At 43.1% G+C, this 23,788-nt stretch overlaps 2 long non-coding RNA genes across 14 annotated transcripts; one reads left to right on the plus strand and one right to left on the minus strand.

The window, feature by feature from the left end:
- Positions 1 to 3,445: 3,445 nt before the first annotated feature.
- LOC127342339 (uncharacterized) lies at positions 3,446 to 11,691 on the plus strand. 3 transcript variants are annotated; one of them, XR_007876560.2, is made up of 4 exons: positions 3,446 to 3,790; positions 3,869 to 4,069; positions 4,182 to 5,214; positions 11,380 to 11,691. It is a non-coding gene; the product is annotated as an uncharacterized lncRNA (long non-coding RNA). The 3 variants fall into 3 exon arrangements; XR_007876558.2 differs by having other exon boundaries at positions 3,446 to 4,069; XR_007876559.2 differs by having other exon boundaries at positions 3,446 to 4,069; positions 4,185 to 5,214.
- Positions 5,681 to 9,298, minus strand: LOC127342340 (uncharacterized). Of its 11 annotated transcripts, none has more exons than XR_007876577.2 (7): positions 8,499 to 9,298; positions 8,357 to 8,428; positions 7,944 to 8,237; positions 7,788 to 7,860; positions 7,384 to 7,525; positions 6,633 to 6,723; positions 5,681 to 6,102 (listed from the first exon to the last, which is right to left on the minus strand). It is a non-coding gene; the product is annotated as an uncharacterized lncRNA (long non-coding RNA). The 11 variants fall into 11 exon arrangements; XR_007876576.2 differs by having other exon boundaries at positions 7,788 to 7,870; XR_007876570.2 differs by lacking the exon at positions 7,788 to 7,860.
- Positions 11,692 to 23,788: the final 12,097 nt, after the last annotated feature.

Raw genomic sequence — 23,788 nt, forward strand, 5'->3', positions numbered from 1 at the left:
GCGAACGTACCGGGGTCGAGCAGGCAGACGACCATGGCGGCCATGGCGGCACACGCCACGGCGCGGCGGCGCTAGGCCAAGCCAGGCCATGGTGGCGCCACAGCACCACCCCATCATGGCAGCACAGCCACGGCGGCGCCATCACGCCAGGAGCTCGGGGAGCCGCGGGATCACGCGGATCCCGTAACCCTAGCCATGGCGAAGGGGGTCGAGGACGAGCGGGAGCGGCGTCAGCTCCAGATCGACGCGGATGGAAGGGATCGCCAGCATCTGGCGGTTCGATTGCGCCCCATGGCGAGGGCCATGGCGGCCGGAGACCGCCGGAATCGGCCGGCGACGGTGAGGGCGACGCAGGTCGCCAGAGAGAGAAAGGGGATTAGGGTTAGGTCGAGCGGCGCGAGGTGGTGAGTGAGCGAGCGACCGCTCGGGTCGGTTGGACCCGAGCTGGTCTAACCCAACCCACTGGGCTCCACTGACAGGTGGGCCCAGGGGCAATTGTGACTTTTCACAATTCAATTAAAAACCAGTAACTTTAAAATTCAATAGAAAATTGATAAGAGCACTAAAAAAATAATTAAAAATATGAAAATAAATCAGCATAAAATTCTCTATCCAAATAAAATATCAAAGAGAATTTTTAGAGATAATTAAGAATAAGTCTTAATTTGATGATTTAAATAATAATTTAAATCACACATATTATTTTCAATAATGAAAATAAGTCCATTAATGCAATTGGACTTTAAAAACACCTTGACAATATTTCAAGGTTGTATTTACCCTAAACCAAGTATCTACAAGTTGTTCTTAGTATTAACCTCTCACATGAAATAACCACAACATTGGAAGGGGGGAACAAACCCTAAAAACTGGAATCATGCATAATTGCTTCTTTAACCATTGCCCTTATCGGACAATGATGCTATTTTTCAGAGACAGAGGACAAGGGTCAGTCCACACCTTCCAACTGCAAAACTTTGCAGTGTTCAGGCAAGTTCATCACTTGCTCATGTCATTTGAGTATTTCTATTAAATTACTTGCAAAGTACTATGGTTATCACTATTGCATAAAAACCAAAACCACTATTTTCATAACTATGAATACGACTATGTGGTGGGCAATGGAACCATGGATTGTGTTGATATGGTGGAGGTTCCATTGCAAGGGTTTATATCCATCTAGGATTAAACAACAAATGTCGCCAGTGATTCTTGTGCCGTAATAACCGTGTTAACCATAAGATCTGAAATGGGACGGACTAGTCAATCGTATTTCCACCTCTTGTACATCAACGGATGCGCTTACCGTAGCAGTTGTATCTTGCGGAGCAACTTGTGGGTGGGGAACCCATTCTAAGTCCCCAAGGTTATGCTGTGCATACCGTAGCGGTTGCGGCTTGCGGAACAACTTGAGGGTGGGGATCCCACTCTAATTCCCCACGGTAATGTGGTCTATGATGGGTTGCAGCTACCGGCGAAGGAGTTTGGTTCGATCCCAGACTGTTGTCGTGGTTGGGGTCCGTCCTTAAATGGTGTAAGTGGACCGACGAGGACCCAGGGTCGGGGTTTGCAACAAAGGGTGGGTGTGCGAGGTAGCGGAGGAATATGATTGGCTATGACCTTATACCGGGCCTCACACCGAAGGAAGTGTGGACAGGAAAGCTGCCCGGTTGGCACCAATAGGGCTGGACAAAAAGCTCGAAGCTCGACAAGTTAAATGAGTGCTCATTTGCTCGACTCGTTTGAGCTCGGCTCGTTTTGTTAATGAGCCGAGCTGAGCAGCAGTTTTTGCTCGTTAAGGTTAACGAGCTAAACAATCGAGCCGACTATGTTCGTGAGCTACTCGTCAAGATCGGTAACAAGCTAGGCTTCTCCAGTTTGGACAATGAGTCACTTTAGTTATCTCAAATATTTGGCACGAAGGGGCCAAGCAAAATAGTGCTCTTTAAGCATGCTTGAAACTCCTACAGTAGGATCTAAAAACCTATGCTTCCGCTCTTTCTCACCAGGCAATGCACATATGTTTGCTTTACATTGCCTCCTTAACGATCCTTAACGAGCTGCTCGCGAGCGCTCGAAAGAACATAACGAGTCGAGCCGAACAATGATTTTAGCTCGTTATTCTTAACGAGCTTAACGATTCGAGCCTTAACGATGACGAGCTTAACGAGCCGAGCCTTAACGATCCGAGCAGCTCGTTAGTCCACCCCTAGGCACCAAGGTTAAGATCTCTTATGGGTAAAGCAACACACCTCTGCAGAGTGTAAAGAACTGTGACCTGTCACTCCCTGTTCCGGGATATGGAACTGCGAACGCGGCCGGAAAGGAGCTCCATGAAGTTCTAGTAAACCGGTGAAGGCTGACGGACATAGCTCTTTGGAAAAAAAGCAATCTCTTGAAGAAATGTTTATCAAAACCTGCATCTAAAGGTGTATATGATGCCCCCCATAGGGGCTCTCACAGGCGTTTGGATTTTCGGCCGTCAGATCGAGCTGACGTGGCGCGATCTCCGCCGTCGATTTCGTCCAGGGCAGCCAAGCCCTCGCTCGGTTCCGCATTTTATCCATGGGTCAGGTGACGAGCACGCGCGGCCCGTTCCATCGCTCCGCTCTCACCCGCCTCCCACGTCCTCCTCTCCCCTCGCGCCCCTCCCATCAAGCCCTATCCAACCGGGAACGGGCTGGTCGGTACTCCTCGCCCCGCCGCCACCTCGCCTCGCCGCCACCTCGCCCCGCGCTCCAGTCCCGCCGCCACCTCGCGCTCCTCTTCTTCCCCACGGTGTCCTCCTTTGCACCGCCGCCGGACATCCTTTCATCCAATCCCGCATCGTCCAAACCTCCTCTCATTCCCGCATCGTCCCGCATCCTCCCATGCCCTTCGCCCCCAGTACAAGACCCAGCCGCCCCACCGTCTTCTCCGCCAACCACGCCTCCGCCACCGAGCACCTCGGCGCACTGCTCCGCCATCGAGCGCTCCTGCTCCGTCCAGCACGGCGTGCCCAATGCGCTAGGGTTTCTGGTCGCCTGGACGGCGAGGAAGTGGATCACCCCCTCGTCGGCGGCGTGGAAGACTTGCGCGACGTGGAGCAGCACCCAGTGCGGGAGCCGTCGTGGCGGTAGTCGAAGACTACCCAGCTCGCCCATCTCACGTTTTGCTTTTCCTCTCTCTCAGCTTCCCTTGACTCCTCTCTCTCACCTCTTCCCCCAGATCCGCCGCCGCCTCGCCGTGCTCACCATCTGTTCCATCGATCCCACCTGGTTTTTCCACAATGAAGGTCCTTCGCCATGGATTTGGTGAGGTAGTGGCCTGGTTGACCGGTGGGGATTTTATTCGTTGGGGATTTGATTCCTCTGCTTCCTTTTGGTCTTTTCTGCTGGGTTGTTTGTTTCTTTGACCTCTGTCTCCATCAAGTCTTTCTTCTCTTTTTGTTTCTTTATTTCATCTATTTAAAGCTCCGTCTCAGTGATGAATGAATTGAGGGATGGAAGACCAGAATTGATTTCATTCATTATCTATTGTCATTGCTAAACAAGTATTTCTTTCAGTGGCTCATCACTATTGTTTCTACTTCTGTGAACTTTGAATAGGTGAATACTTTTTATTAGTCTGCTTTTACTATTGGTTTAGGATGTGCACTTCTGTTGTACTGTAAGAGTGCTCGATTTCACTCCTAATCACCAGTGGTTTGGTGCCTCCTCTATACACTAGAAATCATCTAAGCCACATTCTACTTTCATACTACACGAGTCATGCATGTGTAGCCAACCTAATTGCTCTAATGACTAATGAGGTAGTTTATCTCAAGCCTATTTAGAAATCCTTCCAAAGACTCTTCTGCTATTGATGTGCTTCCCCGTGAGTATTCCAGGTAATCAATTAAATCTTATAGCAATGGATGGAACCGACGAGGCTGGAGTTATGGTGCTCCTTGGCGCACGATCCTGCGGAGCGTGCGACTATTTTGCTTCTGATTGTTGCCAGACAATGCCGAGCCACCCGTGCCATCATCGCTCGTCTCAATTTTGCGAGATCAACAATCGCTGCTCAGCCTGCCGCCACATACAGCAAGGTTATTGTCGTTCTCTCCTCTTGTTTTCCTGCTACTGTTCATTGTCGAGGGCGTCGGCAAACAGAGCAATGGCATGCAGGTTCTCTCTCTCAACATCTAATTTTGCTTGCAGCAGCTCATGAAGAAACACTACCACTGCGAGTCACCAAGTATCAGGTCAGAAAATGCAGGCCCGAGCTACTCTGATTTCCATATGTGGCTATCTCTGTCATTCACCGTGGCAAAGCGAAACTGTGATGTCAATCCTATGAATACGTTGAACCAAGGTGAGCCATTATCGATTCGCTGCTGAAGGTGTTTTCCTTTATTTTGTTTCATGTGGTTTATCTTTTATACTCTGAAATTATTTAGTTCTTGCATTGAATCGTAGTTTGTTTATTGGCCTATTATATCGAGTTGTATGCATAGAGATGGAAGGGGGTGTGAGAAGCTATGCTAATTTTGCAGTGGTAGGCTGTGTCTTTCGATTGTCTTTTAACAGTAAGTATCATTCTTTTATTCCTGTGGCCTAATCAGTGAGCTGTGATGAACATTTTTTCTTTGTATTCAAACTAGCTTGAACGATCAAAAAGGATATTGGTCCATGTTAGCCTTTTAGCATTGTGTATTAACATTGGCTGGGCCATCTTTCCAAGTTGTAAAACTTCAGTTAGATGCTTACTCTTCGCCCTGTGCCTCTAGAGCTGCTGCCGGTGGTATAGTCTGAGATTGCCGTGGAGATCAAAGGATCTATGTATAACCTTGGTTCAAGGTCTGCCTTATGTGCTGAATTATGGGCAGGGACTGAAACAGCTTTGGGAGCTAGGCTACCAAGAAAAGAGGTGTTTCAACAGCCTTTAATACTTGATTTTGGTTTGATTGCAGCAATGCAAGACAAACAATTGCTTTGGACCTTTCTTCCATTCTTTGTATTTCTTACATAGAGAAGGAAAGGGCAGCTATTATCAACTTCTTTCTCTGTGGGTTAACTTCCGTGCTAGCCTTATGCATTTTCCCATGCCGCATAAATATTTTGAGGTAGTACTAATTTTAAATCTTGCATCTTCCAGGGATAGTTCATGTCAAATATTAATTCGAATTTACGTTTTCATTTACAGCTTCACTGTACTATTGTTTCTGGAGCATGTAACTTTCCATGTATTAAGGTAACTAGCAACGAAAGGCGCAGCGGCACGCCGCGCCAGGCTAACAATTAAACTGTGAGAATTGATTCGTGAATGCATGGTAGAGCTGATAGAGCGGTGATGTGTTGTGATGGTTTCGCTCTATTAGGTCTTTGCGGCACACGGCTAGATAATCGATGACCAAATCCCTATAAACTATGCAGGGTAAGCAAACGGGACATGGTATAGTTTTAGAACTTGGTTAACTTAAATGACACATCACCATATAACTTACTGACATGGTGCTTAAGTTCTATCCAATATCCAAGGAATGCTGCATGGCTGCGACTGGTAACATGGTGCTTAAGTTCTATCCAATATCCAATGAATGCTGCATGGCTGTGACTGGTATACTAAAACTGCAGGTGTAGATAACAGTGACAGCATAAATAGTGGAAAATGTCGTATATTCCAACTTACTATTACTAAAACTCAAATTTCTCGCACCTTTTGAAGTACTTAATTAATTTCCTTGTAGCCTTAAGTAAAAATTGTAATAGACTACTTACGAAAAAGACGTACAAAAAGCCGGAACTAAAAAAGGGACACACCAGCACAAGGTAAGTGCCGCCTTGCAATAATTAACAACATTTTACTCAGAATTTCAAAAATACCCAGCTTTGGTACAGGACTGTAATCATCGCCGTGGTTCAGCACAAAGGGCATCTCTTATTGAGAATTTCAAAGATACCCAGCTTCTTAACATCAACATTCATAGACTTTACACCAATTTCTCAAAGACACTGATGCAAAATCTCAACTTTTCATCTGGCTTCTAGCTCTATGACCAACTCCTCGTGTCCACAACCGTCAGTGTTCTAGCTCTATGACCAACTCCTCGTGTCCACAACCGGCAGTCGCTTCCTCTGACTACACAAGAAATTTGCCATTCCAACATTACTATGACAACAAAATTTCTCAAATTATGACTACTTTAAGAAGACAGAACGACATTGTAATAGATAAAAAGCAAATCTTCTAAATCTTCAGGTTCGCTCCATCCAAAGCACTTCATGTGGAGCTCATCTATATAACTTATGTGTATCATCACTAAGTGTCTTGATATGTTCAACATCACAAACCGGAACAACAAAAGCTCATTGCATTGGATTTGTAGTTTTAAATTACCATTCGTTATATTTTTCCATTAATAAAAGTATTTGACTACAAAAGTCCACAACAGTTAAATATACTACTAAAACTTTTTTAAGCAGAGTCACATCTAACTTTAAGGAGCTTGAATGGCGAAAATCGCTACACGCAATCCACAATTTCTACTTGCTTAGCTCTTTCAAATTGAGCTGACAAACGAAAGAGTGATAATTTGAAAAGGAACCCATATATACTAAATACACGCTATTAGTCTAAGAGAAACACTTGTAGCCCTCTACTGTACTCACAAGTAAAGAAGCACATGCTGTCAGCCACCAAAAGAAGACCCTTTTGGGTGTTTAAGTCCAGCCGATATATCAGACGCCAAGAGATTGGATCCTAACACAAATGAAAAAAATAGATTTTTGGATACCTGAACAAATTTTAGTCTACGAACAAATGCATAACATGTACACTGCGTGAATTATTTTACAAAGTGAACAAATGAAGTTCAAATGCCAGCGACAACGGGACAATATATCGTCTAAAATAAGGCAGTAAAGAAAGTGACGAATCAAAAAAATAGCGAGAAGTAGAATTTTTGATCTTCTAAAATTATGCACTAATGGAAGAGATAAATAAAAAGCAGGGTTATCATCAGTTTAATTAATCCAAAAGGGGACCGATGTACATATGCGAAGTAAACATATAGCTTAGGTTAAGAACAAGTTGCAAATACATATATGATCTGATATCTGCAAGAAAGTATCTCTGAGTCATGTTCTTTCAAATATGATTTAGAACATGCTAAGTCAGCACAGTTTGTGCTCAATTAGTTGCCACCACGGGGTTGATACACAAGATGGTAGAAGTATTTACGGTATATCAATATCAATTTTAAAGCGTGCTTGCAGTTAAAGAGAGAAGATCAAGCTTCAGATAATGAAACACTAAATGAATGGCAAGTATTGTCTTAGAACTTAATTAGTTTTCAGCAAAATACAAAAGGAAAGTATTAGATCACAACTACTAATTAGGGTTTAGGCAGGTGAAACTAACCACAACTTTTCCTGCCGTGCAAAAGAACTACCCATGCTGTAAAATAGACAACATGGAACCAATCCTTTTTGCTCCCACCAAAAGAAACAATAAATCATTAGATTGATCAAATTTTCCCTCGATCAAAAATGACACTGAAGGCCTGCACAGAAAGACTGGAGTTTTATCTGAAAAGAAAGAAGAATTGTTCTGCTACCAAAACAAAGCACAATAATGTAGAAAGAGATAACTTAAAACAAAACCATGAAATGTGCATGTACTCCCCCTTAGGCTTCCATATAATCTAGAAAGAATATTTTTCTTACTTGGAAGGTGATTCATCCCTCATGTAAGAACAAATAGTATAAATAGACACTTGGATAGGACTAAAATCATGGAAACTTCTTAAATTTAAAAGTTCATACCAAGCTTGGTTTCAGCAAAATCCATCTTATTATGCTTGCACAAATTCCAAATCTTCTCACTAAAGACAACCATCTGGTTTCAGCTAGCTAGGAAATATAAATTACTTTTACGCAACCAGAAAGATATTATCTACATAATTTGATATTAGAACATACCTCTTGCTGACCAGCAGCCAGGCTGTGTTCCGATACAGCCAACTCACAGTGTACATCTTTCGTGCCAACATCTCAAAATTAACATTTCAACATTTTATAAATCTAAGGCTTGCCCGTCCGTGTACAAACAGAACAACCACATGTCAGCCAAATGACTTGGCATTACATCAATCTGGAAGAATAGAACAACCTGCAAAAAATGCAGCCACATGGTAGGCATGATTTCAGTAAAAAAATCACAGAACTGGAGCATCCACGGATGTGAAATTCTTGATTAAATCCTTTGCGAATGCACTGTGAAAAAAAAACAAAAAAAACAGATACTGGAGATTTAGGAATTGAAGGGGCGAAGGAGAAGGATTATTCTGGCTTCTCCATAGACGGGAGTTGGAAGGAACGGATAGCTGGCATACCTGCTCTTCACGAAAGATTTCGCATCAAATACATGGAAGCTACATGGAGATATGGATCTGGGGGACAAAAAGCTGACATGCGCATCAGAATTTAGCCGGACATAAAGAGGAAATAGGGAGGAGATTGCCGGAGAGGACTCACCTGTGTCGATTTAGTCGCAATCGCCACCGTCCGCCGCTTCATGCCGCGCTCCAGTTTCTCTTTCCTCGCAACTTCATCGGCCGCCACGTACTGCCTCCTCTCCAAGTCTAGCCCTTCCATCTGCGCGAGCAGGGCATCAGCTGGGGCAGCGCGCACGGCAGGCAGGCCAAGCACGCGGAGACGGCTGACCGGCGATCTCTGTCCGGAGCAGTGCCGAGTCCGCCCGCAGCTCACCACGATGTCGATTCCATCCGCCGCGCAAGTTCAGCGCTGCGCTGCCCGACGATTGTACCCGCCGACCACGCTGCTGCCTAAGACATAGATCGAAGCCCCATCTACAGCACGGACCTTATAAGACCGTCGCGCCCGAGGCCAAGCACCATTCGCCTAGCACCTGGAGCAGTGCATCGTAGCTGAGCGGCATGCGGCCTAACCCGACGCCCTTTATCCGTGCCGCCCACCGCTTGTTGTGCTCCTGCCACTCCTGGCGCTCGACGCCTCATGCTCTGTCATGGCCATCACCTTCGGCGACGGCCGCGCCAAGGAACGCATCGATGTGGGCCATCGACGGGTGAGAAGCCCGAGAGGACTCCGGGCTGCCGCGATGCCTCTTCAGGGTACAGCTCCTCGTCGCCATGGCCGGCGGCGGACGGGGTGCCGACGCCCGCGAACAGCTTGTCTCCATGGTCCAGCTCCTCGTCGCCATGGCCGGCAGCGAGTGGGACGCCGAGGTGATGATGGGGGTCGGCGATTGGGAGGAGGCGAGGGTGCGGTGGGGAAAGCTAAGAACAGTCAAAGCGGTGGGCATATGATGGACTAACACGTGAAAGAATCTGCTAGAAACAAAAAAGAACAAGTGGTAAACGACACCACCGCCCCACAACTCGTTCAGACCATGCCTATCTGAGGATGGCCCACGATCATCTATACCACATTTAGCTACGGCCACATGTCTAAGGCACCAAATCAGCCTACATTCAAAGTATAAAGAACCCACGAAGAGCTGCATGCGGTGGCAACACTTGCTGTTAAAATGCTGCAGATCCCCGAAGCGTACACAAAGGAAAACTCTGCTAGAACAATATGGTTAATCCAGAAAAAAGTTCAAAAATCTGAGAAAAATCGAAGGTGTTAAGGTTTAATATAGTAGTTATGGTGTTTTACATCTTCCTGAAGGTTGTAGCTACTACTATTTGTATTTGGTTCTTCGTTAATTTTACTTTAGAATTGAATCATACGCAGGAGCCCTTTATTTATTTTTCTTTGCTGCAACATGTAGCCTGGTTTAGGCATGTAGTCGGGCTCAGATATCAAAACTTAGTTAGGTACTTAGGTTGCTACTAAATATTTTTTTAGAGTTGCTGCTTTTATTAATATTTCAGGAACTGATCATATGTAGTTAGCATATATTATGGTACACATCTTTTGCATTATTAAACGAGGAGTGCATACAATTCTCTGTGTGGCATTAGCTACCAACTGGTATATCTTGCATTACTCAAATCCGCAATCAACGAGACATGCATGGTTTGTTTTGGGCTTACCCTTTTTCTCCTGCCTCTTGGTCATGCGGGCCTAGGTGAACTGTTGCAAGTTTTGATTTCTTAATCCAGCCCAAGAATCATTTTGCTTTTAACCAAGGTTTGGAACTACTAGCAATTTGTGAAGTTGTATTTATCCTGATACTAAAATGGTACTTCTGTTAAAGTGCTGAACTGCCAGGTCCTGTTCTTTAAGTTATAACACACTGGGGGAGCAACAGTTTCTATGTCCAGATGAACATTCATCACTAAATGTTTCGAATGAGATAGACCCTGGCTTTTGATATTGTTGTGAAAGGAGACATGGGAGATTTGGCTGCACAACTTCATGCCTTGTAGTTGTGGTTTCATGTGATAAGTTGTTCTCCCTTTAGATTTATAGAATTTTTGCTTTATAGATTTAAAAGTATTGTGTCATGACCTCATCCATCTATTTAGCTTTATAGAATTTTTGCTGTCAGGTCCTACAACCCCTTTTGCCCATATCCCTCGACAGTCACATTAGCACGCAAGTTGGAGCAACGGTCAGCGGCATTTTTTTACATGATTTCAGGGTGAAAAATATATTTACATTTACATGGGGCATGCACCAATAGGATAGTTTAACTTGTGTGATATTTATTCCTGCTGTAGAATGTGCCGAGGGTGGTTAGAGCTTTTCCTCCCTAAGGCTCAGTATTTATAATTAAATGGCTATCTGCGTTTCTCCCTGGCATTTATTTTATTGTGTGAAATAGCCTATGCCTCCTTAAGTGATGGTTGTTTATGTGATGGTGCTCTAGCCATCGACTATGCTATTATGGTAGTAAGACTCTCATGTGTTGGCAGAATATACATGCCACTTAAAATTAGGATCAGTTTACCATCTAAGTGAATACTAATGTGTTAGTTCTTAACCTGCATAAGGTTAGTGCCCCTCATAATTTTCTCTACATTTAGTTAGCAAATGATTATTACAGAGCTTTCAGCTTTTGTCTACTGACCTTACGTTTTCATCTTGATACTATACTTATCTCAAAATTTCATCTACCCAACAATTGATCATGTGAAATACGGATGGTGTAAAGACGCACTCCGATGTGGACAATGTTTAATTTTGTGCAAAGTAATAATGGTGTATGGAAGATGTATTCTATCTGCAGACCCCATTGATATTTTCTTACACTATATGCGATCAATCTTGAAAAAATATAAATTGATCTTATCTTTCACGAGCTCATTAAATACCATTTTTGGCCTGAAGTGAAAAATATCAGAAATAACTAGGCGATTTATGCTTGACATTTTTTTGTACTTCAAGGCCAACCATTGTTTTTCCTGATGAGTGGTCGTCAATGCAGTGGGATTGCTCGATGTTGAGTCCACCTGCTGAGCGGCGAGACAAAAGACGGGGGGTCGTGCGCCAACAAAAATCCATATTGCAACTTTACATATTCCTATGGACTTTCTGGTGCAAATAAGGATAGAGCTCTACTATATATATCCTGAACAAGATCCATATTACAATTGTACAATCATTCATAGAAAATTGATTACTTAGTCTCAACTAAAATTATTTGTTGAAGTTGATTTTCTATCCTTGGATAATGGATTCATATTGTGTGAGATGTACTTTTTAATGTCTATGGAAACTGCTTACTATTCACCTTTAATTGACCTACTCCTAAATATTACCGATTTGTATAATGCTAACATAGTGTTTTTCTCAACTTATTATGAAGTTTATTACAAAATGATCACCGGTGCGAAATACCGGGGTCGCGCGCCAAGGCGCGCATCAAAATCTAGTCTGAAGGTATATATGATGCCCCCCCACGGGGGCCTCTGAGGCTATCCACGCATGCCGCGCGTCGTGGGAGGGCTGGGCGAGTGCTTTGCTTCGTTTCATGATTGGGCCACATGTCGGCGCGTCGTTGGTTCAGCTTGAGGGAGAAAAAAAATCGTAAGGGGAGGGGAAAAAGTGTTCGCAAGCCAGGGGTGGAAACCCTATCCATCGTCTCCCTCGTCCTCATCGTGACCTGCTCCTCCCATCCGCTTGCGCCGCCCCCCTCGCATCCGTCGTCCTTCCCCGCTGCTGCTCTCCCAGCTCGACCGCATCACCTCTTCCCCTCCGGCCATGACGAGCTCTGCCCTCTCCGTCGCGAGCGGCGGCGGTGTATCTCAGCGGAGGTTCCAGGAAGGCGCAGGTCTGAGCTCTCCTCTTCTCCGCCGACCTGTGCCGCTGTTTTCAGCTGCCGTAGGCGCCTCCAGTCCCCATCGCAGCCGCCTCTGGTTCCCACCTCAGCCACCTCTGGTTCCCACTTGTCCCCAAATCCCATCTTATCTATCGTCTCTCTTCCTACTCAGATTAGCCCAGGTGGGCGAGGCCATGGCGACACAGAAGGACGCCGCCGTACGAATTGACGACGAGGCAAAACCCTAGGCCGTGAACACGTGCGAGTTCAATAGGAGGCGCACAGCTCTGGTCCGAGCTGCAGCGTCCTTGCTGCTGCATCAGCCATTTGCCGGCGGTACTGCGTGTATTCGTCACCGCAGGTCACCTCTCCAGCCATCTGCAAGGTAAGTCATGGCTAATGCCTTATCTCTTCACTGCTTGCTTGCTATTCTTCGCTTGTTCTTACCAATACTGATTGCTATTTTAATGCTTCTGGGGTGGATCCAGGTAAAGATAGTCATGAACATGTCCAGATTGTTAACTCGGTTACCCCCCATTTGGCATCTGGGGGCAGAGGCATGTCTGACAATTCAAACAATAAGTTTATGCTAGCCTGTTGCTATCTCCTACACTATGGAGGAAGTACTATTGAACATTGGGAGTCTGAGAGTGCGCTGCATATTATTTGGTAGGCTGTAAGACTACTTCTCTAATATTCAATGGTTATGTCTATTTCGAATTAGTATATTGATGTATAATTCTGCATTGCAAGGTGTGAAAAAGAATAGAGTGAAGAATTGAAGAGGATCAAGCAATCAGTCAGCACTCATCATTGAAAAAAGGAGACAGGAGGCAGTAGGTATATAATTCTACTTTGATCACACGTCTTTCTCAAAACTAATTTTAGTACTGGAAACTGCATTTTTTCATATATACTCCTTGTGTATTGAGAAATTCTTAGTGTTAAGCTTCTTAGGATATTATGTTTTTTGGGTATTTATAACTGGAGGGGTTCCAACTGCTGAAAATTACTAGAAAATTATAATCATATAGGTGCAAGTTATCCCACGGTACATGGCCGTTAAGAATTGCAAGTGAACTCTATCGATAAACTCAATCACTTAACATACATATATTTTTGGCTTAGCTGAGCCTATTCCCAAGTAAATTGAGCTCGTATTCTCCTTGATATATGTAGGCTTAACACCTTTAAAAATCTTTTTATTTTATGTATTCCATATGCAGCAAGCTCGTATGATGCAAAGTTTAGTAAATAGAGATCCATGCCACCTGTTCCAGCTGTGGTTTTGTTTCTTACCTAAATCATTACTTCCAGTTATGTTGACAAGCTCATCTTTGTATTCAGGGCACTATTTTTGTGGATTTGTCCATATATTATAGAGGATGGTGCACTACTGAATACAATCAGCGGCTATCTCCCGTTGGATTTCTTCTCATCCGACATATGAGGTCCATTTTATGGATCAGTTCTCTGTGTGGCAGTAATTCAAGGCCAAATATGTATCATGTTTCTTCAATGCATGGAAAGTATTTCCTTTTGCCTTTTTATGTTTGTACATTCAGAGAAAACTTCATACATTTTATTGCTGCATTGCTAGATTTCTTTTAGGAGAAAATATAATTTGATTTTATTTATTTTTCATGTATAAAGTTTGTGGCAATAACTCGTGAATAGTAACATTTTAGTATTGTCAAAGTTCTAGATCAAAAACTTCAGGATACCTATCATTTTAGTTTACCTTGCTAGATTAGGCTGATTAGTATTGTTGTTTTCTTGCAGGTGTGCTTCTCATTCTTTTGTTGCTATGTACACTCGCCCAGGTGTGCTTTTCAAGGTTTATATTATTCTAATTTGCGGTTATTGATTTTGTCTTCTGGTGTCAAACAGCAATTAGCAGAGTGGTTTGGGGAAGTTGAGTAGCCAGTTTAGCTTCCGCAATTCATGTGTATTTTTTATGCTCTGTCATGCACACAAGATTACCTTTCCTGAATTTAGCTCCAACCAACAGTAAGTACTGCATCTAGCTTTAACAATTTTGCAATTTATGGATTGAAGGAGATTAAGAAGTTTCTAATTCATGATTACCTCATTCGTTTCTCTCAAATTCCATTTACTTGCGAGGTCACCATGCTTTCTGTTTTTTCCTTTTTAAATAGTTATGACGCACTCCGTCTCTCCCTCATGCGGCTCTGGCTGGCATGGCCTCGCTTGCCTCGGTCTTCGTCGGCTCCGGTGAGGTGGGCCGTGGGTGTCAGCCCCGTCCTTCATCGGCGGCGCGCTGGCAGTTCCGGTACTCTCTCTGCCCGCCACCCTCCCTCTACCCTACCTCTTCTCCTTCAAGTTTTTTCATCCCGTTTGCTTTTATGTGTGTGTCTCTCTACTGCTTGGGAGGGAAAAGATGGAGTTCGTTGGGAGATGGGTTTGTGCTGGGACCCCCTCTCCCCCATGGCATTACTGACTAAATCAGGCCTATGAAATTTCTTCAAGTTTAGGTCTGGAATCATCTCCTTCTCCCCGTGCAGCTCATCCTCGCCGGCAGGAGGAGCATGGGCCGCGGCCGTCACCTGCCATGGCACCCCCGTCGTGACCCTCAACGCCAAGAACAAGTCCACTTGCAGGTTCACGCCTCTCGTTCTCCTTCCCTTTCTCATCTCTTTCACATGATATCTCTCTCTGTAGATTCCTTTTATCTATGTCTAGAAGGTATTCGATAAATATCCAGGCAGGCTCAACAAAAAAGTTATCTCTGAAATTTATCTACAATGTGTGACTTGCCTCTGTAAGTTATCCTTGGTGAAATATGTGAGACAAATTTCAGGAGAAGATATTTTTGTGCTGGATTGTTCTAGATATGCATCACATATTATGTCAGATTTCTAGGATTATTTCTGAACTATTATGTCAGATTCCTTATATTGGTTGTAAGATTGTTCTATATATGCATCACATATTATGTCAGATTTCTAGGATTATTTATGAACTATTATGTCAGATTCCTTATATTGGTTGTAAGTTTTAAACTCAGCATTCCAACTTTTTTACAGATTCATCAAGAGATGATAAAAGGGACTGAGACGAGGAGAGATGGCACTGTAGAATTTCCTGCTCATGTATTATTCAAAGTCGAGTTGACTGAATTGCAGAATTGCACTAGTGCATATGTGCTTCTGCAGCAGGTAAATGAAATTTACTTAGTCTACAGATTTCAGCTTGTTGCATTGAATCTTCTGGCGGTATATGATGTTGAAACAAATAATAAAGTGAGTTTACATACATATGCAATTTGTTTTCGTTCTGCTTTATGCTTATGCACAACTCTATTTAGCCCTCTACACCATTGTCTCAAAACATATGATGGCTGGATTATATCTATATGATTGATAGCATCTGAATAGTTTTTTTGCTCCTACCACTGGTCATTTTCTATGGTTTGATCAATTTGCATCTAACTGCCCAATATTGATACTTTCCTTTTAATTCATTTTTATCGCCTTCTCTTCATACTCTTTGCGGTACCCACTTTTCATCTAGGAAATTCTCAATTTTCCATACAGGTCACGGTCCATTTTCCCCAGTAGCTCTTGGTGAGAGATAAAACTATGTTGTTCCAATGAATAGAATTTTCCATTTATATATGAGGGCTTCATTATTCTCTAAAATCAATTGAAGGTATCATATGCATCTTCTGCCCAACAGTTAAATATATTATTGTAATAAGCAACAATGAGCTCATGTATGTTAGCTTTTTGTGCGTGCTGGTGCAGATTGATCTGAACCAAGAACCAACTGTGTATCCGACGCAGGGTAAGCATGATTGGATGGTAGGTATCATTGTATTCTAAGTTTCTTTCTAGATTCGGCAGAACAATAGTTATCTATGCTTTGTTAGCTTTTGTAAAACATATGGTTCCTGGTACTTGGATACATGTATTAGGTTCTGTATTCTGTTTAGTATCGAGGTAATTAGGTACCTGTATTTACTTAGAAATCGATTAGTTGATAATCTCAAGATTGGGTGCATGTACTTGCCTAGAAATCGATTTGTTATTCTCCAAGCAGATTTCTGCTTACGAATCTTGTGCTATGCACATGTTGCCCTTTCTGTTGAAGTTCATAAATGTTTTTTGTTGTTTAAGTGAGTCACACATTGACTATTGGGTTTCTTCATTAGCCATGAAAGTTAGCTTGGATATATTAAGTCGGTATTACTTATTTACAGCTAGAACATTTCTTATTTGATACCGTGAGGTGTATTTACCTGGTTCATATAATTATTTATTTGATTAGGAAATATGAAGGTAATTAATATAAAGCTACCGTACAAGTTTAGCCTTGGTTCTATTCATTTTTAGGTTCTGACTCGGCTTACCGCTTACATAGTTGCTTTGTTATTCCATTTTTTTGGTAGGTGTTCTTCTTGCTGGAGTTTTTATCCATGACCTCGGGAAAAAAATCTTGCACTATCCAGATATATGATGCTACATACGGACTCAGTAATTTGTGTGGTGTTTTGCAACTTCAAAGTTTCAATTGTAGCCTGAATGTGTAAATACGAAAGTGTGACTTTAGTACCAAAAAATGCATTCTTCACTCTTCAGAGAGCAGCTGCAGGTGCATATCTATTTGCTGGTTTATTTACATCAAAACTCATGAAAATCAAGCCACATGGCTCCATGTTTAGGTTTTAACATGTCATATTTCAGGATGTAGATAGTGCCTATAAACTAGCTGCAACAAATAATGGCTTAAAATTGCAGTGTCCATGTAAAACCTACTAATTTTCTTATGATATTTGGTATGGATATCTTCCCTCGATTATGCAGGTCGCTTAATACTATTTTTAATTTTCTACTAATTTATTTCATCCTCATGGAGGATGCCGGCCAGCAGCGCAACAACCTCTGCCGCGCCGATGAACCACATGCCAGGGTGCAGCCAGGGCCTTTCCTCTTACTACCAGGCCGCACGGCACACGGTGCAATGGTGCTTGTTGTAGCCTATGATACGATATGCTCATCCTCAGTTCGTGAGGGAGGGCAAGTGCAGAGGATGCAGACCAACAGTATAGCTGCCTGCTCTCCTTGGTCTCTTCGTTGAGGTCCTGAAGGTTCCTCCCTCTCTCATTTTGTCTCTTATAAGTACACACACATTAGTTTAGGTCCCACGTGCTTTTGATACTTTTTTGAGAGGAAGAGAGCCTCATATTATGGGGTTAACACCCGAGAAAAGTCTTGTGTTACAAGGTCTTCTATTACATCATGTAGGAGATTTAACCAGCTGCCACCTGATCTCGCTAATTTAGCAAGGCAATCTGCTACCCAATTGCTCTCTCTTTTAGCATAAACAATCTGGAAATCAGTAAACAACTTCAGCAAGGATTTGGCCTCTTCATACATAGCCCACTGAATCGATCTGTTCAACAACCGTGATCGCAGTGCCGCTCCAACCTTGGCACAGTCCAGCTCAACGATGTGCCTTTGATACTTGGTTTCTATTTTCATGCCATTTTTCAAAACCCAGGGTTAACATAGACATAAGAAAGCAAACAGATCACATTTTAGCGCACTTATGAACAAGACCATCACCCTTGGTTAATGCTTATTATTTGCCAGTCATGCTCTAAAGCGATCAATATGTTACATTTTTTGGAACATTACTGATACAATATTGTGGGTTTTAGCTTCTTTTTGTATATAAATGTTTTCTGGGGTATTTTCTCGGTTTTGAGTTTGTTTGCATGCTTACACTTCAATTTTAGATTTGGAGCTTTTCCCAGATGCACACAAATATAGTCTATGAAGCTTGAAAAGGCTCATCTTTTAGTATGCTGCAGAGAGTTAATGTTTTGATTCTGAATTTTCTCAAATATATATGTGATGTGACTGTGCAGGTAGATTAATTAAATACTTTCAAATGGAGTCTTGGAGATGAAAAGATAACATGGGGTGTATTATTTTCTATTTTTGTTGGATACCATGGGGAGAATTTCTTACCATCTTTTTGCTGCTCTATTTACTGGGAAGGAGCATGCATTTATCTCTCTTTTACTGGAAAGGATCCTGCATTTATCTCTCTTTTACTGGAAAGGATCCTGCATTTCTCTCCCTTTTACTGGTAAGGTGCATCCTCCAGGTTTGGCATAGTAGTTCATTTTTTTTACATTTGTGCCTGCAAAATATGTAGTGCAAATCACTAAACCGAGTTTGGCAAGGATAGGCTTCTCACGTTGTTTTAGATATAACATTCAGAAATGGTGCCACATGAACTGTAAAAAAATCAGAATATAAGCATACAAATAAGGATTGTTATTACTTACTGTGTGTATGGCACCTCAAATCGTCTGATCTGCCTTGGTTTTCTCCTGCCTGGTACTGCTCTGCTCTATTCATGTCCTATAGGTTAACTCACTCGTCCGTTTTGATTATTTGGTTAGCCTTCATGTTCTATGACAATCCATGTTGTATGCCTCTACAGAGGAGATTCGTTTTGAAGCTACTCTCTTTGTTCCTCTTACCTTCATTTGCTCTTCACGCAGATGGTACCGAGATATAGCTTCATGTGACATATTTTGGGATTCTAAAAATCATTTTTCTGATGCAGAGATGCTAGGTCTGTTGAGGTGCTTCCTGTGTTGTTCAGATGCTCTGATGCAGAGATGCTAGGTCTGTTGATGCAGATATTCTTTATGTACAAGGCAAGGCTGGTACCTTTTACCCTTCCTTACTGGACGTTGTTGAGATTCCATCTAGAGTCATGATCAAGGCAGCTTCCAAAACCATTGTGCAACATTATACCCACCGAGAGCAAAATGACGATGGCATTCTATAAGCCATATACATCATTCTGTTGGAGAGAAGTCCCAGACCAGGTCCTTCGAGCAAGCAGTGTATAGGTTGTCGACTATATAGTTAGTTTGTTGTAAGACATGTTGTACTAATGAAGATCTACAAAGTGTTTCATCTATCGGATAATTTTTTCATTTGATTTCTACAGATGCTTAATATAGTGTTTTACAAATTGTTTACCGTGGTCAGAGTCAAGTTAAGCCACATAATATTCCTCTATTTTCATGAATGTATATACGCATGTGCTACTTTGTTTGTGATTTTGTTTGTTTTATTCTAATTTCATTCCATCCACTTCGTTTTGTAAAAAATAAAAGAACATATTAATATTTTCCTTATTGTTTCACAAACTTTAAACTGATGTGAATTCCACGGGATCGGCCAATTGGAGTGGTTTGCGTGGTCTTAGCAGAATGTGAATTGTCTGGAAGACCAGGCGCAACTACAGCAAAGCTGGAAAGTGGTTCAGCCGCAAGGCAAACTCGCTCCACAATGACCATGTCAGATTTTTTGGGATAAAAATATACACATGCCCTGTTAAAATTTGCAGCCTTTTAGAATAGACGATTTAGAAAATTATTGTGTATCAGGAAGTAGTTTTGGGTATTCAATTACAAGAGCCAAGTATACCTAAAAAGCTCAAAGGATATAGCTCACTTTTATGTATATGTTCAAGTGCTTGCCTTTGTGTAATAGGTCTCAAGACAGTTATTCAGAAGTAGCACTTCATTTTTTACTGCCGGGCACCAAAAAACACGCTCAACCCCCCCCCCCCCCCCCCCCCCCCACCCCCAATTTCATTTCGGGGCCGGCGCGGCCCAAACAAGTTATTTAGCGCCCCCCGGCAGAACCCACCCCATGGGGAGGCTAGCGGGGGCGTCGGATGGGCCCGAGTTGGCAGGAACCAGGGCGGGAAGAGTGTGTGTGAAGCGACCGGTCGTCGTGGGCCAGCTTAGTTAGCGACTGTGGACCGATCATCTTCTTCCTCGCCTTCCGTGTCACCTTTTTCCCCTCTATTTTGTTTTTCCTTTTTGTTTTCCTTCTACACTTTTGTTTTCCCAAATTTTCGTTGAAGACCTGAATATTTCATACATGTCATTGCTTGCCAGATTAAACATTGTCAACTTTTTCAAAGTTTTCTTTCTTCATTCACAATTTAATGTCATTCTCAGATATTTGTAAACCCAAAAAAGGAAGGTTATGCGCGGCTGTCCATACGTCTCACGAGTTAGTGCACCAACGCGCACCAGAAATATGTGTGTGCTACAGATGCTTAATACTCTCTCCGTTTCTAGATATAAGCCATATAGTTTTTGGCACGGAAAATAAAAACACATGTTTAGGGACAATTACACCAGGTTTAGGCGGGATTACCTCTATAAACTTTGCGCAAGATAAGTAAACACAATCAAATCCCTAAAAAAATTGTCCACACAAGTGGTGCATCGCAATACACTCTATATTCTAGAATTTTTATCAAAAAACTATATAGCTTATATATAGCGTTCTACAAACTTTTTATTGGGGCGTGAGCCAAGGCAAGCCCCAAAATATTTCACTATTTCCTTGAATGTATATGTGTTACTCCGTTGGTGATTTTGTTTGTTTTATCCTAATATCTTCCTATTCACTTCATTTTTTAAAAGCTAAAACATATATTAATATTTGTGCGAAATTTACGGGATCGTGCGCCAAGGCGCACATCTAAATCTAGTTGGTATTAGACTTTCTGGTCTAATATCGTAGCTAGTGCATTAAACACCTCTTATCTATAATGAACTTGTTGAGTACGCTCGTACTCATACCACTCTTAAATCCCATGCTTAGATTGTCTGAATCGTCTGGAGGAGGACTACGACAACAATGAAGGAGCCGAGATCATCGGCTATGAAGAACCAGACCTCTCTGGAGGTATCGAAGGCGTAGACTACCTCATCGTCTACGGATCCGGGGAGGCTTCCGGAGGAGACCAAGCCTAGAAACATCAAGTAGTAGTAGTAGTAGCCGAGCAGCCCGAACTCTTAGGATTTAGCTGCTCGAGAGAATAAATGTACGACTTAATGAGACATCTATATTGTAAGCTATGTTGGGTTCGCCTCGAACCCAGGAGTATTCCTCTTAGGACCCAAGAGGAGCTCCGAGACGATATATGTATGATTATTGTAATATTAAATGAATGAGTTATGGACCTGCTATGTTCTGTTGTACTACTCTGAGGGATGTAATATTTGCGGAATGGTACTTCGTGAATGTTATATCAACGACTAGCATACTACAACATGCAGTGGTATGCAGGGTCACCATAGAAGTGCCGGTTCGCATTCTGGAAGAAGCTTACCGAACCACCCGCACCCGAAGCATCAAGTTTCTGAAGATCCAATGGAGCAATCATACCGAGGATGAAGCCACATGGGAACGCGAAGACTTCATGAAGAAGGAGTACCCAGATCTCTTTAGTACCTAACTTTCTTTTCGATCTCGGGACGAGATCTTTTGTAAGGGGGAAGGGTTTGTAACACCCCAAATTTCAATAAAAAGAAAGTTAGAGAATTCCAGAGAGCAAAATTTCAAACAAACAAAAACTTTTTAAATTACATATAGTACCATGCATAGGACTTGTGCATTTGAGTGATATGCCATGATGATTGTTATTACTTGTATTTGGTATGCTCTAAAACCCTAATGTGATCATATGAAGATCACCAACCAAATAAATCAAAGAGGAAGAAAATCCAATAAATGAAAAACCCTAAAAACCCTAGCATATGCCCTATGGCATTTTTATAAATTTTGACCCTAGACCAATTTGGTCTTCACCATTAGTTGAATAATGTTATTAAACACTTATTACAACTTTTGGAATCAAAGAATCACAATTCAAATAATTTCCAAATGCAAAACTAGCTCACATATGATAATGGTCAAAACTGAAATTTATAGTCTGATCACTACTTTGAGCCATTGCCATTCAATTTTCTCAAACCAAATCTTGCTAACTCTTTGCACCATTTCAAATTCAACATCAAGGTGAACAACTTTTGTAAAGATCACCATGCCAAAATCATTCTTGATCATTAGCTATGCTCATCCAAAGATTCAACTTTTTAACATATGCAACAATCTCCACTTAGCCAAATTTTGCAAATTCTTGAATTCTACAATTCCACCACCACCTCTAATCATATCTGTTCAATTACAACTTATCTAAACACACACTTTTCAAATTGTTCAACCATTTGAATAAAATCAAATTTGGACAAATTCATCAATTTCCAAATATGGCACTATTACACACTATTGCAAATAGTGATTGTACTCCCTCTAATCTACCCCAACCTACACCATTTGGTTCCCTGGTCCCCTTAACCCATTTCAATGCTCAATAGAAACCTAGGGAGAGAGAGGGCAAGGCTAGACATGGCCATGCCGGCCATGTCGCCCAACCCGACGAGCTCCCCTCTCTCCCATTGCTTCTCTGCCCTGGCCACCGCGCCACAGCACGCCACCGCATTGCCTAGCATCGCCTAGCACCGCCGTGGTCGAGGAGGACGACGACACTGGCCGGAGATCGCGCGCCCAGCACACGCCCAGACGCCGCTCGTGTCGCGCCAGCACGTGCATGGACACGCTCAGTACACGCGCCGCGCCACCACCCTGCACTCGCCCTGGCCCCGCTCGAGAGCCGTTGAGCATCACCTCGCCACCTGGACGCCGCCAGACACGGCCAAGACCCGACCCTGGACCGCCGCCGCCGTGAACGGGGAAGAAGATCCCGCCATGGCAGCGACCTGCCTGGAAGCAACGCGACCCAACCAAGCCTCCCCCGACCAAGCTGTCACTGCCATTAGACTCGCCTGGACACGTAGAGCACTGCCATGACCTCGCCTAGCTCGACCACTCGCCGGAATCGCCGCGCCATGGTCGACCGCCACCCTGCCCCGCAGCACCCATGCGCTGCTATAAAAGGAGAGCTCCCCTGAGCAATCCAAGCACACCACCAGACTCCCCACCTCTCACAGCTTCTCAACCACCTCACCACTCATCTGATTCACGCCGGAGCAAGGCCAATCGAGAGCTCGCCGCCGCGGAAGCTCTGCAGCGATCGCCGGCGAACCAGTCCACCTCAGGCGACGCCACCTGTACCTGGAGCTTCACCGTCGTCCACATCTACCCCAAGCACACTGCCATCCCTCGCTGGAGCACTGGTTAGCCCTCCGACCCCCTACCGCCGCCGCCAGAGCGTCGGGTTCTCGTCGGAGACGACGATGAACCTGCGCCGTTGATCTGCAATCTAATCCTACGTCTCTGGTTCACCCATACCGTTTCGGGTTTAAACACCCACTGACGGGTGGCCCCCGCCGTCAGGCAGCCCGCGCGGCACTGGACCGTGGCTGGGCTGGCTTGGGCCGTTTAGTTTGAATCTGGCCCGTTTAGTTTTCCCGCCGGCCTTTTAATTCAAATCTAGTTTAAATAATTCCAAATGAATTTCAATACTGCCTCCACTTTGAAAATCAATATATTTAAATTGGCTAAACTAAATTTAATGAACTTTATATTGTTGGAAAGCTAGTGAAATTATCTACAACATGCCACTGGTCCCATGACCAGATTCTTTGTAGAATTAATTTGATAAAAAAAACAAGGCAGGGACTTTTTCCTATTCAAATAATTATTAAAAATCAACCAAAATAGATATTAAGTTAATTCCAACTCTAATAGCTCACATT

The sequence above is a fragment of the Lolium perenne genome, chromosome 3 (genome assembly GCF_019359855.2).
Source record: "Lolium perenne isolate Kyuss_39 chromosome 3, Kyuss_2.0, whole genome shotgun sequence".
Lineage (NCBI taxonomy): Eukaryota > Viridiplantae > Streptophyta > Magnoliopsida > Poales > Poaceae > Lolium > Lolium perenne.